The sequence below is a fragment of the Euprymna scolopes genome, chromosome 9 (assembly GCF_053919585.1).
Source record: "Euprymna scolopes isolate OS-2025 chromosome 9, ASM5391958v1, whole genome shotgun sequence".
Taxonomy (NCBI): Eukaryota; Metazoa; Mollusca; class Cephalopoda; order Sepiida; family Sepiolidae; genus Euprymna; species Euprymna scolopes.
This window is the reverse complement of record NC_136490.1, coordinates 70,543,558-70,560,455: the sequence shown is the minus strand read 5'-3', so window position 1 is coordinate 70,560,455 and position 16,898 is coordinate 70,543,558. Positions and strand designations below refer to the sequence as shown.

General features: G+C 33.3%; 1 protein-coding gene across 11 annotated transcripts in view; it reads left to right on the top strand.

Annotated features, from left to right (window-relative positions):
- LOC145284706 (uncharacterized) overlaps positions 1-16,898 on the top strand; it is a 2,222,015-nt gene that overhangs the window by 1,337,705 nt on the left and 867,412 nt on the right. The window contains exon 1 of one of the 11 annotated variants that reach the window (XM_080133604.1): positions 317-504. The exons of the other annotated variants lie outside the window; for them this stretch is intronic. The gene's annotated coding sequence lies outside the window, so the exon portion shown is untranslated. Of the gene's footprint in view, positions 1-316; positions 505-16,898 lie in introns of those variants that run through there. 11 annotated transcript variants of the gene reach the window in all.

Sequence of the window (16,898 nt, the reverse complement as noted above, 5' to 3'; positions counted from 1 at the left end):
TTGTGAAATTAAGCAGTGTTTAAACAGTTTGTATCCTTAATATAAATCACATAATACGATCCCTCTCTGTCTTTGTGTATGTATGTATGTATGTATGTATGTATGTATGTATGTATGTATGTATATGCGTGTGTAAGAAAGCTAGAAATGGGATTGATTGATTCATTGATTTGTTGATCAATAAATAATATTAACATAGAGATTTAGATCAAGAAAAAGTAAACAGAAAAGGAATGTGAGAAAAGCAAGAACATATGTTACCAGGAACACATTCAAACTGGTTGAATAAAATAGTTATTATAATATTAATCACAATAGTTCTCGTGAGAAGTCACACACTGACGAACACTTTTTTTACTCATCTTCGAAACATTGCTAGATGTCTTCAAATTTCAAGCCTTTATTTTTTCCATATTATCTTGGAGGTTTTACACAGTACTTAAATGGTGGTAACAGAATTTTCTTTTGACTTTGAGGAAGATGAAAATTCTCACTTAAATTATGGTATGGTATCGATATTCTTTTAGTCGAAAATCTATTTTCATAATTCATTAACCAAACTCACTTGTAAGAATGCAAGATTATTGATATGAAATAAATTCTAATATATAAAGATGTTCCGAATGTTTCCCTACATGTTCAAGATCTGTATTGATTATCAAGTCTTTTAAACATTTTCTGTTACTAACATGAAAAAAAAAATTAAATTCCTCATTTTCTAAAAAAACATTTGCAAATATGATCACTTTATTTTTCTTTTGTTCGCTCTTCAATCAATGTTTAAATGCATTTTCTGATAACCAAATCTTTGCATTAATTTTTTCCTAATCCAAGAAATATGCAGCCTTATACCATTCATTATAAATTGACTTTGTCTGGTTTATATGATATATTTTCCCTCTTCCAAATAAAAATCAAACTATTTCATATACTAATATTTATACACACATATATTTGTGGAGAGAGAGAGAGAGAGAGAGAGAGAGAGAGAGAGAGAGAGAGAGAGCGATATATATATATATATATATATATATATATATATATATATATATATATATATATATATATAAAGAGAGAGGGAGAGAGACATGTATATGTATATATACTTCCCTTATAAATCATTCAAACTATCCCAAGTCCCTTCACACATCTTTCAAGGATTTGTCACTGCTTCGGTTTTTATGAGATATTTTCATAAATTATAAATTTGACACGTTTCACAATATTGATCTTAGATGATGATTGTTTGTTTTTTTTTCTTCATTTTTTCTCACTTGTTCGTTCGTAGTCATCACCAACAGATGAGGATAGCTTAATAGACACAACCCTTAACTACTACACACAAGACCAGCATTTGCACATTTAGTTTAACTTTCCATAAAAACTAATAGCACACTAAAACTTATGCATTAGATTATGCGATATAATGATTGATATTCATTAGAGCACTACTTACCTTTGAACCCTCAACCTGGGAAGAAAGGGTGGAGGTGGGGGGGGCAATCCTGCTGGAAGGCTATTAAAAATTACTTTCTGCAAAGTTTGAAGGTCTTTTTAATTTTATTTTTGTACCCTTACTTGTAGGAAAAAATGTTATTCATTCAAATTTACTGTTTTCAGCATTGCTGAGGATAGGTATTTTAGACCAATGAGTCATTCTTTATCGTGGCCAAAAGTTACTCAAGAATAACACCTAATGTTATTCCCGGTTGGATACTAAATAATACTATAGTAGGATTGTACTGATAAATGGAATGGAAAAAATGATTACTGAAAATGAGACAGCTTGTCAATATTTGTTGACATTGGAGATGAAGACGTGCTTGTTGTAATCTGTAGAGAAGCATTCCTGCGCCAATGAGTACTACGGATAGAAAATTTTTGGAAAGAAACTCAGTTAATGGAAATTTCATTTAGTTTTACATACACAGAAAAAGAAATACTTAGTTTGATTTTGTACCTTCACTTAAAATGTTTTCTCAAAAAAAGTATCATTTACCTATAGTTGTGGAAGTGTGTTAACACTTTTTGCAAAAGTATCATAGCAATAGATCCAACTGGATTTGAACTCAGCTTAGTTGTTTCCATATTTGTATCCATTAAACCACCTATGCCCCCTTTGTCTATAATAACTTATAAAATGAACTGAGAACTATATAATTCCGTTAGATACAAATACTATTTTTATCAGCTATTATAAGAACATAGCACAGCATTACAAGCTAAATTGTGTTTTCTAACTGTAATGATCTACATTTATCCTTTACTTTCAGATATATATTAGACAATTTTTTATGTGCAATGGATTAGCTGCGAAAGGAAAGAGCTTAATTTGAAATATAGGTTTATTCTTTGCTTTTATATGTGTCTTTGTTAAATAGAATCTTAAACCAGGAAATTGGAATACTTATTGAATAACATGAGTCCATAAGAGTGATAATGAGATAACATGAGTCCATCTCGTGATAATGAAAGCATTACAATATTCAGCTTCTAAAATGGAAGATTTTCCTCAAGAGTTCCAAGTTACGATATCAGCTTTTGTTAAAATGTCTTTATCCAGGAAATTTATTTATATATATATATATATATATATATATATATATATATATATATATATATATATATATATATATATATATATATATATATATATATATATATGCATACATATTGATTAATATGATGTACTAAATAACAGACACAATCTAACAATAATTAAAACAGTATAAAAATGGATGAACTCTTCTGAGTGTTAAAAGTTATATCAGTATTTATTAGATAATATTGTTTATTATCTTAGCATAAAAAACAAACATATGTAATCTATACATGTGACATTATTTACATTTTTAAGACGTATTATGGATTAAATATATGTTAAGACCTTTATCAATTTGAAATAAACATTGCTCTTTGTTTTGTAGTTATCATCATAACATCTCACTCCATCTTAAGATCCATCATCGGGCAGTGTCCAAGGAATCTGTCAGGTCCACATCGGAGCATACGTTGCTAAAAGCACAGTCTGTGAGGATGTGTGTGATAGCACATCGGTGCTGCAGGGACAGTGAACGTCCTGTACATAGGCCCACTTGTGGAAGGTGTTCCATATTTTGGTAACCTTCACTCAAGCCTGGTTGAATGTTATTCACTCTTTCCTGGGACACATAGCAAGCCTTTCTATGGAATCTCTGTTAATCTCTCGAGAGACCTATTGCTGCACTACCCACATCTCGGCAAAAAAATATCTTGTATCGGTGTCATTGGAGCAAACAATTCACACACTGGTTTGAAATAAACATACAAAAATGTAATATTTTAAATACTTCAAATTTTCAAGTTGTTTTGATTGAAATGCAACCGACTCATTTGGTATAATTGGAAGGATGTTCACTAATGGACTGGGAAACTGAAGTTCAGTCTATGGTCGAATCATACTGAAGACTTAAAAAATGGTACTTGGTGCTCCCTTACTTGCCCATTACTAAACATTCAGCATTATAAGCGAAGGGTCATGGACAAGTGGAGTAATCCTGCGAATTAAGTGACGATCTCCCTTGCAACTCTGTGTAGCAGCTAATGAACTATAGTCGACAATTTAGTTTTAGCTTATTTCAATAATTACATTATAACTTTGTTAAGTTTAATTAGCACAGTCCATAATAATAAATCAATCGTTTTCGAATTATCTCAATCTTTATATATGTAGGTATTTTTATATTTTATATATTAAGATTATAGAAATTTAAAAAATAAGAATAAAATCACTAATATGGACAACAATGGGAGTTCATTTCTCCAGCTCTCCTGAATTCCAGTTGAATGATACTAAACCAGCATTACAATGATATAGACATATTTTCTTGATGTCCTATTCTAGTTCATTTCACTGTTTTTCTGTTTGTTCCTTCTGCTGTTTATAAATCCCTATTGATACACTCTTTGTCTTTTCTAACTCATAACTGTTTGTCTTAGTCTCATTTATTTTGATGTATCTTTTGTAGTCTATTCCTATACCCTAATGTCACTGCTGTTTTAGTATTATCACATTGTACTAGTATTTCGGAGAGATGGAGAAAACTCAGAAGTAATTTTGTCCATTAAAAGTTTATTTAGATGAATAAATAACAAACAGGGTCATGAATAGAAATGTTTGCTCTATCCCAACCATCATCAATGGACCTAAGGTAATTTTGTTAGTATCAGACAAAGCCAAACTCTTTGCCAAGAACTTTGCAGTTAATTCTACCCTATGCAATTAGGGCTGCCAACCGTATTTCCTCCTCTGTCTGAAAAAATGCTATATGACATAAAAATTACGATGATCGGTCATCCCTTTCTCAATACAGACCAATCAGTCTCCTTCGCATCATGAGTAAGTTGTTGGAATCTGCGTTAAATAGAGAAGTAGTCAACCATCTCAGTAAAAATAACCTCTTCAGTGACACGCAATATGGTTTATGTTCTGCTAGATCTACAGCTGATGTGCTAACAATTATATCTCATAGGATTAGCAAATCTCTCGATGGAGGCTTCCTTTCTAAGGCAATTGCTCTTGACATATGAAAGGCATTTGGTATGGTATGAAATAAAGGTCTACTCCACAAAATCTCCCACTACAGAACAGCTGGAAATATCTTTTCAATTAATAAATCATTTCTCTCTGATAGGTTCATAAGAGTAGTGGTTGAGGGGCAGAAATCAGAAACTCACAGTATTAATCCCGGTAGTCCCTCAGGGGTCCATCCTGGGCCCAACTCTCTTCCTAATCTACATCAATGATCTCCCAAATCACATCTTAAGATCCTTCGTAGACATTTATGCTGATGACACTACGTTCTATGGCCACACTCTATAAGTTATAAACAACCAACTTCTTTCTGATACTCTCTGCTTTGATTTTGATCACGTGGTGTAATGAAGAAAGAGGTGGCTGATTAATTTTAATCCATTTAAAACCAAGCCTCTATCTTTACATCTTCAACACTCTGATCCCTGTCTAGCGTCAATCAAAATGAATGGCTCACCTCTTGGGAAGCTCTATGTTTTGACAAGCTTCTGACCTTTACTCCTTATCTGAGATGGAACATGTACATCAAATCCGTTACCAAAGCTGTTAGAAAAATGGTGGGTTTGTTTTACTGTTCCAGTAGATATTTCACTACTGATGCAATTCGCTGCCTGTATAAGAGCCAGGTACGTCCAAGGATTGAGTACTGTTGCCATAACTAGGCAAGAGCTGCTAGAAGCAGCTTATCCTGCCTTCACAGAGTTCAAAATAGACTTTGTAGTCTAGTGTGGGATGCCCTATTTCCTTCCCTGCAACCTCTTTCTCACAGAAGAGACGTTGCAAGCCTATCTCTGCTTTAGCGTTATTTTCATGGCAACTGCTTATCTGAGCTCCAATATTATCCCCCCTGACCTGACTCTTCACAAAAAAAAACACTCGTCTAGCTGAAACTACTATCAATAATTTCCCCCCACCCTTTATCTGTGCCTAAACCTAAATGTAGATTCTATGAACAAAGCTTCTTTCTTAGAACCGCACGCCTGTGAACTCCGTTTTCCTGCTTTCTAAATAACTACAATATGGTCGTCTTCAAGTCCAATGTGAAAAAGTTCTTGATGAGTCATCCCCTTAAATAATCTAATTTACCAAATTTCCACTACTAACGATTACTACAATATTTTCCCTTGACTATTGTACACTCATTAACCCTTATCCTTGAGTAGCCTCCAAGCCTTGACAAGTGGTGACTCTTTTGTAAAATAAACAAAACGCTTGCCGGGATAGATGTGTTTTCCATAAAATATGAATGTATTTGACTTAGAAAACGCCAAACAAAATATTAAGCAGTTTGACACAATTATGCGATCTTTACTCAATAATGTGTTTATAATAACACTGCGTTCATAATTTCTGAAGATGTCTATACTATGGATGACGTTTGGACAGCAACATTGTTTCCAACAAAGTCTCATCTAGATAATTACTCTGAGTGCAGGCATGGGTTTGAAGCTGAAGCATGATTTATTATTATTTGTCATATAAGTCATTTGAAAGATGAACTGAAAGAAATAAGTTAATCTATTGGAATATATTACCTGAATCTAATTTGACAGAATTTATATTAGTAACGATAAATGTATTTTTACTTGCAAAATTCCCGAAAAGTAATGAAGATTTTACAAACATTGTGAATAAGTATATTAACTAAAATTATTATACATAAAAATATATTCCTTGATATATTGTTATCATATATAAGTTTATCTAAAGCTTTACATATTAGTATAAAAACATAATATCCACCTAAAGAATACATGAATTCATTTTGCAATAATAATCTTATTTCAGACGAAAATAAAAAGGCTGCTCTTCATCAAAATTTTTGATAACGTACGGTGTATTTGACTTGTAAAACTCTGAGCAAAATAGTGAACAGTTTGCCAACATTACGAAAAGCCTTCACTGATTAGGTGAATCTCCTTGATTGCTATCTTCTTGCACAGTGGATAATGCATTGTTACTGAGACTTATTCGGAGAAGCCCTAGTTAGGCAGAAAGTAGCCTACGGCCAGTATGGCCACAATGATGGCTGCCGGAGAGTCATGTGCAGCATCCATTAGCTCTTCCCCAAAACTCATACTTGTTATGCTAACTGGTCAATGTCTCTTCTTCGTCCTACCCAACCCTCTCAACCAATTCGCTACTGGTGGGGAATTTATCTCATACCATGTGACTCAAATTACTATGCAACTAATCAATCAAGCAAAGCATTGAGGGCTGAACATAATAAAACACCGAGTTGGACGGGGAGGAAAATGATGAAGAAATATTTTCTGATCATTTCTAACTTCTTGAATCATAAGCCATAATCACCCATCTGCAAATACTGTCCTATAATGCCAACCATTTATAGAAAGAGTCAAATTCTTGGCTTAGCTCCAAGTTAAGCATTTTTACCGGAATTAGTGCCAGTGATTGGATAGCCTGGGGAGAGTTCAGATATACAGATATATATTTTTTGCAAACCTTCTTAGATTTCAACAAGTCCATGAATTAATGTTATTTTTTTTATTTTTTGTTCTTCTATATTGTTCAAATAAATATTCCTGATGCACTTGACCAGTGATATAAAAATGACAGTCTTAAAATATAGCAAATGTGACATTTCTTTCTCTCTCTCTCTCTCTCTCTCTCTCTCTCTCTCTCTCTCTCTCTCTCTCTGTATCTATCTATCTCTCCCTCTCTCTCTCACTCGATGACTGTGTTTCTGTTTTATTTTTTATCTCATTTCCTATTGAATGTGGATGCTTTCATTTATATATCCATTTTTATTGCTCACTTTATTCTAAACCTAATTTTATTAATTTATTATTAATTTTATTTTAAACCTAAGATTTAAATTAATATATTTCATCTTCGGTATTTATATCTATTACAGCCTTATGATATTCAAGGTTCTTTAAATATAAATAGCTAAAATTCAATTAATTTTACAATATCAGAATATCCATATTGCACACAAAATCGAAAATGTTTGGTTTTCTTATTAAAATATTTTAAGTGTAAAACATATCAAAACTTTTCATCAGTCTTCAAAGCTCATCATTTAACTGATATTTCAAAATTACACAAATTTCTCAATTTTGTTTCGGAATTTTGGAAACAATATTAAGAATTTGATAATTCATCTCGGTTGTTATATTCACAACGTTTCACTGGATATAACCTTCAACATTCTCCAGGAGTATGTTCTTGAAAATCTTTGTACGAATTAATGAATACAGAATTACATATGTTTTTAAGATGGTATCAATATAAAAAATATTTCCGACTAAATTAATTAAATTACATTTTAGTGTTTTTAATGATGCATTTATGAAGATCTATATTGAAAGATGGAGGATAAAGTGAGATAGCCTGAAATAATCAGAATAATCTATGACACAAGTATTCAACGATCTATAAAAAAAAAACACCGAACCAGAATCAAATATTTATTATGCAGAAAAGGAAAATCTATCAGTTGCAAAAATCAGAATAAAGATAGACTTTACTTTATATATTATTGAAAGTAGTTTTATATATTTAATACAAGCTATATCTATTTTAGATAGATATACCTTATCTAAAATATATAAAATCACTTTCAATTAATTGTAAAATTTCATTTGAAAACGGGTTTCTTCCACAAGTAAAAGTTATTATGCAAATAAAGGCACTTTTTTTAATATACTAATACACATATTTGCTCTTTAATTCAAGGGAATCCAAGATGTAATTATATCCTATTACGAAAGCAACTAAGGAAATAAATTAGTTAAACTTTTAAAGCAAAAAGGGTAAAAGTTTAAAATCAGAAACGTTCTTCACAAAGGGAAATGCCTGCAAATGCTTTAAGTAGATCGCAGCAATAACTTATAATGACTTTATGACATATTGAAGACCTTTAAATATAAATAGTTCTTAAGAGATTTCTTAGCATAACACATTTGATACATTAAATAAATTTTGAAAGTGATTAATGTAATAACTGATATTGGCTGTCGTATAAAAGTACAAGGTATTTTATTCAGAAATGGGGAATGCTTCCTTAATTTTTATGAATGAAGAGAATATTATGGCTTTGAAATTTCATGAAGCTGAAAAATGGAAGTAAAAAAAAAGCTTTTCTTTTTTCATGTCTTCTTTCTAACTCCTCTTTATTTCCTACCTCAGTTTCCTTTCTTTTATTTTCTTCTTTTTTGCTCACGGTCTCTTTTCTGTATTATCTTCTCTTTCTTTGTTACTTTTCACTCTCCCCTCTTTTTTATTGTCGCTTCTTTTGCATCCTCTTTTCTTTATTTGTTTTTCCTCCTTTTTGTTTGCATTTTGCTCTTTTCTATTTACTGTCTTTTTTTATGAACATTTTATAAATAGATAGACCTTTTCTTTGGCCACTACACTGCGATATACGAGAGAGAGCTCCGGTCCTTTTCTTGAATTGCTCCACTCACCCTTGATTCTCCTCTTTTAATGTTGAGTGTGTAACAACGAGGCATCATGTATTACTCTTTAGTTTTTCATGTGATCATTGGTTCCATTTGCAAGCACACAAAGCATTAAGTTAATTGTGCAGTTTCTTTTTTTATCTACTCTGCTCTATTTCTTCTATTTTAAATACAGAACGAGTCAGAAAAACCGGAACGTCAAAATGAAACCCACTTACTTAAGCACTTTGGATAATGTAGTTTCACAAAATGTCCATAGTTATAATTTGAACTAAAACTGTTTTGATTGCCCAGTAACTTGTGGGTCAAACTGTATATTTCTTTCATTACTATTTCTCCCTTTAGCTCCTTTAGTTTTTCTTTCATTTCTCACAATATTTGTTCTTTCTCTCCGCACACTTTGCTTTATTTTTTGCTCTTTCTTCCTTTTCACTTAATATTGTAATATAGTTGTTTCCCTATTTCTTTCTGTTCTTTTCACTATTTCGTCTAACTCCATTTCCCTATCCTATCGGCTCTTTTTTTTTACATGGGGGTCACCACTTATCAAGGCCTGAAGGCCACTCAGGGATAAGGGTTACGGCGTGTACAGTAATCAATGAGATAGTATTGTAGTAATCATTAGTATTGGGGGTTTTGATAGAGTGTCTTACTTAAGGGGGCGGTTTGTCAGGAGTTTGTTTATGTTGGACTTGAAGACGTCCAAGTTGTAGTCAGGTGGGAAACAGGCAAGCGGCAGAGAGTTCCACTGGCGTGCAGTTCTAAGAAATAAGCTTTGCTCATGGAATCTACGTTTGGATTTAGGCACAGATAAAGATTGGGGAAAATTATTGACAGCAGTTTCAGCCAGATGGGTGTTTCTCGTGAAAGATTGGCGAGGGGGAACGAGGGGTTGGAGCTCAGACGAGCACCTGCCATGGAAATAGCGATAAAACAAAGACAGGCTCGCAACCTCTCTTCTGTGGGAGAGAGGTTGCAGGGAAGAGAAAAGGGCATCCCCCACTAAACCACGAAGTCTATTTTGTACTCTGTCAAGGCAGGATAGGCTGTTTTTAGCAGCTCCTGCCCAGATGTGGCAGGAGTACTCCATCCTTGGACGTACTTGGCTTTTATATAGATAGATAATTGCATCAGTAGTGAGATATCTTCTGGAGCAGTAGAAGGATCCCACCATTTTCCCAGCGTCCCTGGCAACAGATTTGATGTACGTGTTCCATTTCAGATCAGGAGTAAAGGTGAAACCCAGAAGCTTGTCAAAACATGGAGCCTCTCCAAGATGAGAACTATCCATTTCAATTGATGCCAGATGGGGATCAGAGCGTTGATGATGTAAATATAGAAGCTTGGTTTTGGATGCATTAAAAGTGACCAGCCACCTCTTCCCCCATTGTACCATGTGCTCAAGATCAGAGGAGAGAGAATCAGAGAGAACTTTATCATTTATGGCCTTTGATGTGTTGCCATAGATGGTCGTGTCATCAGCATAGATGTCAACGAATAATTTAAGTATGTGTTTTGAGAGATCATTGATGTAGATCAGGAAGAGAGTTGGACCCAGGATCGACCTCTGAGGGACTCCAGCATTAATACTGTGGGCCTCTGATTTCTGCCCATCAACCACTACTCTTATGAACCTATCGGAGAGAAATGATTTAATGATTGAGAAAACATTTCCAGTAATACCGTAGCTGGAAATCTTGTGAAGTAGGCCCTTATGCCATACCTTATCGAAGGCCTTTGATATGTCAAGAGCAATTGCCCTGGAAAGGAAACCTTTGTCAAGAGATTCACTAATCCTGTGTAATATAACCGTTAGCACATCTGCTGTAGATCTTGCAGAGCGGAAACCATATTGCATGTCACTACGAAGGTTGTTTTTGTTGAGGTGGTTGACTACTTCTTTATTTAATATGTATTCCAACAACTTACTCATGACACACAGGAGACTTATTGGTTTGTACTGAGAAGGAGATGACTTTTCACCTGAATTCTTAAATGCAGGATATACTGATGAGATTTTCCAGGGTCTTGGAAAGCACTTCTCCTTAAGGCAACGTTTAAACAGTTTTGTAAGTATGGGGGCAAGTTCTGGTTGGAGCTTTTTCAGCACTATAACTGGAATGCCATCAGGGCCAGTTGCTTTACTGGAATCAAGGCTCTTGATTAGCTTGGCGACCTCACGCACAGATATTTGTATGTTGCATAGCGTGTTGTCTGTTATAGGAGGAAATACAGGGAGTTGATGGTCATTGTCGTATAGGGTAGAATTAGCTGCAAAGTTCTTGGCAAATAGTCTGGCCTTGTCTGATGCTGACGAGATGACCTCAGGTTGATGATAGTTGGGATAGAACGCACACTTCTGTTCAAGATCCTGTTTGCTATTTGGTTGGAACCAAGCTGCTGCTCAGCTACTTTGGATTTAACAGACTGAGCATATAGCCCTCTTACATGTTTTATTACTCTTTTACAGTGGTTGCTGGCAGTCCTGAAAGCAGCTTTAGTCTCAGTATATCTATTACGTTGGTAGCTATGGAAAAAGTGATTTATGTGCGCGATGGCAGCAGCACATTCAGGGGAGAACCATGGCTGGCTGTTAGGTTTTTGTTGGAATTTTTTAAATGGTATGAATCGGTCTATGCCTATAATTAACCATTCGGTCAGGTCTGGTACTATAGAGGACACATCCTTTTTAAACATGGAATGCAGAGGTAGGTCAGATATGAATGTACGGAAGCTATCCCAGTCAGCCATAGAGTATCGATATACAGTACGGTGGAGAGGTACGTCTGAAGACTTATTACATTTCATTTTTATCTAAAACTGCTACAACAGAATGGTCAGAGGATCCCAGAGGAGATAGAATGGAACATGAACACAGCTCAGGGGAAGTTGTGAGGAAAAGGTCTAGGAGGTTTGCGTATTGATCGGGTGTATCGGGCACACGGGTGGGTTCGTGAACAATCTGAGTGAGGTCATAGGCAATGGCAAAATCGTGACAAAACCTCTTTCTTTCTTATAAAATCCATTGTTTCTATCTCATCGTATGGTTCTATTTGGTATTCTACAAATTCTTGCTCTCTCTTCTTGTTCCTACATTCAGCCACCTGGTAAATAATAGATAAATGATAACCACAATAATTTAGAGACAAGTACATAGATTTAGTAATACGGATATTATTATAGACAAGTAGGGGCATCCGGCATTATCAAGGAATGAAAGTCATCCTTGTAAATAGAAGGCAAAAGAAAAAGGAACAAAACGTAATATATGTATTATTTTATATAGTTGAAAAGAAGAAACATTTTTCACTCCATTATTCTTAACACTCAAATACGTGATAATTATTATATCTGATTTGATTATTACATCCTTAAAATTAAGCGCTTTAAATTATAATTACGATCATTGAATTCTTCATAAATTGTTCCCTTGCAAAGTTCTGGAATATTTTGTAGAAGATTCCCATTCTAAATACCCCCTTTCCCCAAAAGAAACCAAATAGACAAAATGCTCGTTGTTGTTAAAAACATTTTATTACTTATTTATTATGTCATCTGATATGCCTGCTTTCCACACAAACTCACACAGTCTACTGTCAATCATTCCACAATGCGTTCGACAGTGGCATTTATTCTACATTTTATACAGTATGACAATTAATGAAGGTTTTATGAATTTCAACATGGCAACTTGGACCCTAAGCCTAAACTAACATGACTTATGTCTAGACAGGACTGACAAAACAAGGTCACTGGCCTGCCCTTGCAATGCATATGGCTGACGGTGCTATTTTTTTTTTTTTTTTTTTTGAGAGAGACTCATTTTTCTGTTAGTAACGAGGCTCTTTTACAAAAGATTCGTTGTGTTTAATCTTTTCGGGGGCTTTGTTATAAAAAGTAAAGTATAATATCATCTTTGAGATTTATGGATGACTTTCATTAATTCACGCTCTATATTTTCTAAAAGAAAACAACAAAGGGTAATGTAATTAGAATTCTCATAACATTGTATTTAAAAAAGTAATGTTCATCGTGTTATAAGGCTGAGTAATGTTGCTTCAAAATCTACAAATATATGGTTACTAGCAGGACCTGTGGAAATTCCACAGGGGCTCATTCATATGTAATATATTGATGTTTGTATTCAGCATAAATGGGGACGCTCTGATATTATTGTAGCTCTTTTGTTAAAACTGCAAAGCTAGCAGTGAAACCCGGCGTAGCCTGGCGTAGCCCGGCGTAGCCTGGCGTAGCCCGGCGTAGCCTGGTCATAAAGTATGTTTAAATATGATATTTTAATTCTTGCATATTTTGTATATAGTATTATAGAGAACATTAATGTTCTATTGATTTTTGTCAAAAATATCCATATGACTTGAGTGCATCAGCTTAAATCGAAACCGAAACCAAAACTTATGAAAAAAAATGTATATATACATATAACTTGAGCTCCTTCAGATATAGTCGAAACCAAAACCAAAACTTATGAAGAATTCTTGGTAAAATTACTTATGAAAAAAATAGATGACTTAAGTGCCATCAATTATAATTGAAACCGAAACAAAAACCAAAACTTATGAAGAATTCTTGGTAAAATTATTTATTAAAAAATGGAAGTCCATAACAATTAAACGACAGTCACTTCGATGTAAGTGTGACACAAAATAAATAACACGCACACTATCCTATTATTATATAGATACTTTGAGCTAAAAATGTTTGAGAGAGAGAGAGAGAGAGAGAGAGAGAGAGAGAGAGAGAGAGAGAGAGAGAGGGACACACAGACAAATAGACGAGGATATCGATTATATTTTATTTTCAGACCATTTTCTACAGAAACTTACTGATACTGATTTGTTCAACCGTTGAAGTTAAGTACATACACAGACAAACAAATATAAATGCAGACAAACAGGCATACAATGGACATTACTTTATATATTTATAAAGATAGGTAAATTGTATATTTGCTCAAAGTAAGAGTTTGTAATTATGTTAGATAGCCATGAACTTGTAGATAAGAGAATTTTAGCAAAGCAATTGCAAATGTAAATTTAAAGTTGAAAATATTTATGTATTCTCTTCATCGTTAAAAATACGCCAGGGAAAAAATGAGTGAGGCACTAATAATTGGCAAGTCGAAGCGTAATCATGAATTTTTATTCATACGACCTGAAAAGTACTTAAAACTTATTGAATTTATTACAGTAGTTGATGGCATGTATAAACGATAAAGTTTTTTAAAGTAGGTTTAGAAAATAAGTAGAGACTAGTTTTATACTAGTTTTATATTTTATCTGTTGGTTTAATATCATATTATATAGAGTTATAAATATACAGGATGGGGAAGTGAAGCATAATTATTTTTAGGCACGGATTGAAAGACAGTGTATGATCAATTAATTTATTGAACGTTCGGAGAATTTTTTTCCACAAGAAAATTTACATAATAGTAAAAAAGCCGAAAAAGTTGTAAATATATTGAAAAACTGGTAAAGAGTTGAACGTTTAGTGTAGCAGAAAGTCGTTTGAACTTGTATCAGAAAGAACAGTTGGAAATGACATACACCAGAGATCTCCAAAGATTTCGAACAAGGGGCCATATTGCTGCCTTTTTAGAACTACATGGGCCAAAATAAAAGAAAAAATGACCTGGCCATATTGTATACTCTTTTGCTCATTACTTTTGCTTTTAAGTGAAACTTGTTCTCCAAAACCTTATTCTTTTACAATTTACTGAACAAAAAGAAAAACTACAACACTATTTTCACACATTTCCATTTAAAAAAATTTTTCATAAATATTTTTACATTTCTAATAAGAGCTTCATGGGACATTGGTGGACCGGATCTTGTTCGCAGACAGTAGTTTGGCGACCCCTGACATACATCATTCATTATGACTATGCATTTCCTCAGCTATGTACATAGAAAACTGAACTATTAAACCTGACATAGTAATATGGAGGAAGAACGTAGCAACCCTAGTTTAAATCAGTGAACCTATTAATGCTGGCTTAAATAGCGCTTAAATGGAGGAGATAACAAAATATAATGGTCTGACATAGGACATAAAAAGAAATTGGAATCTTAGGGAGATCTCCATCATTTCAGTAATTATAAGAGCAACCTAACTCTTGAAAAAGAATTTAAAAACGTACTTGGCAAATATACTCGAAGAAACACGTGAGAAGAGAAATACAAATAATTGCATTTAGGACGGTTAGAATCTCAAAAATATATATTAGTTGGAGTATTTGAAATAGCAGGTGAATATCTGGCATCCATTAAAATGACTAATTCCCAGCAAAAACAAATAATATGCCAAAATAGAAATTGTTTTGATTTTATATGTCCTCCAACTTATCAAGAGCTGCCTTCATATACTTCCTAAATCTTGCACAAGTGTTCATCAAATATTCGGCAGACAACATCTTCCATTCGTATTTAATAGTATCTTTTACTGAGTCGATATTACGATGTGAAGTTCTATTGGTAGTAGTGTTAAAAGTTTGATAAGTTTTAAAGTGGTAAAAGATTGAATGTGTGGTAAAATATATTTAGAAATAGTAGAAATGAGGTAAGGGATTTTCTTTAAGCAAAACATTATAGTTACAAATGTTACACGAGTTCACCCGGTGTCTTGCATTTTTCTACCTTTGTTTTTAATGAATTCATCCCAAGCTTCAGTTTCGCCTGTAATGATGGATTTTTCTCACCACTTGACACAATCACAAGCTTCTGCCGAGTGAAGGCCGGTTTTACAAGGATTTTTGTGTAGAATTCATCTCATCGACCTTCCTCCCGGTCGTTTCCCAGCGACTTCTAATGCAAAGGCAATTTTTTCAAAGGTAATTCTCTTATTTATGCCTCTTGCGGTAGCACTATCAGATATGCTCATTGCCGAGCGTGTGATATTTGATAAAATATTTTGGAAGAAGCGGTGTAATTTAGATTAGGATAAAGTAGTATTTTATAACTAAGTATGGTAACATATTCATAAAAGTTGTGGAAGGAGAGAGTATGATTGAAGAAATATAAAAATTATAGAAAATAGGTAAAAGTGTTAGATAATAGAACTTTTGGTTATAAGTAATATAATTTAGATTAAGATGAAGTAATTTGCTATAGATAGGAATGGTAAAACGTTGATAATGATTATAAAATATGAGAAGTATGGTAGAATATATTTATTAATGATGTAAAATAGCTGAACTTGGTAATGCATAAACTTATGTAGAAATAGAATACTTTAGAGTAGAAATCATTGTTATAATATGAATATAAAAATAAGAAATAGAAAATATTTAGGAGTGTTAGAAAATAGATGACGGTAGTGTCAGAAAATACTTTTTAGTAAATGTGGTATAGTATAAATAAATATAATAGAAGTTAATTAATATGTAGGAATGGGAGAAGGAATATGTGAGAAAATAGGTTAGTCCTATAAAAAAATATTGTTTATAATTATTACTGCCTCATTATATCTCAAGAGACAAGTGATGCAATTAAAACTTTATAGTAAAACAAGGGTTGCACAGTCCTAACTCCTGACTAACAGCTTTACTTAAATCCAGTGAAAAGGAGACATCCATAATGACTGGAAACAATGTTAAGATAAGCAGAAATGAACTGATGTTATTTAAAGTCTTCCTTCTCTTAGGCTTATTGCTTTTTCCTAGTTTGCTAGTTTACTCTACTATCAGTCAATTACTGAAAGAGTAAAGGTAGACATAGATTTATGTTTCATATTTGTATGCTAGAAAGTGATTTCCAAACTGACTAAGCTGATATTATTTTTCAATCACTAAATGCGAATCAGAGTAAACTATTCATAACTTCAAACTAAACTTTCCACAACGCTGTTTTAATATATTCTAGCCCTGGGACAGCATGCAT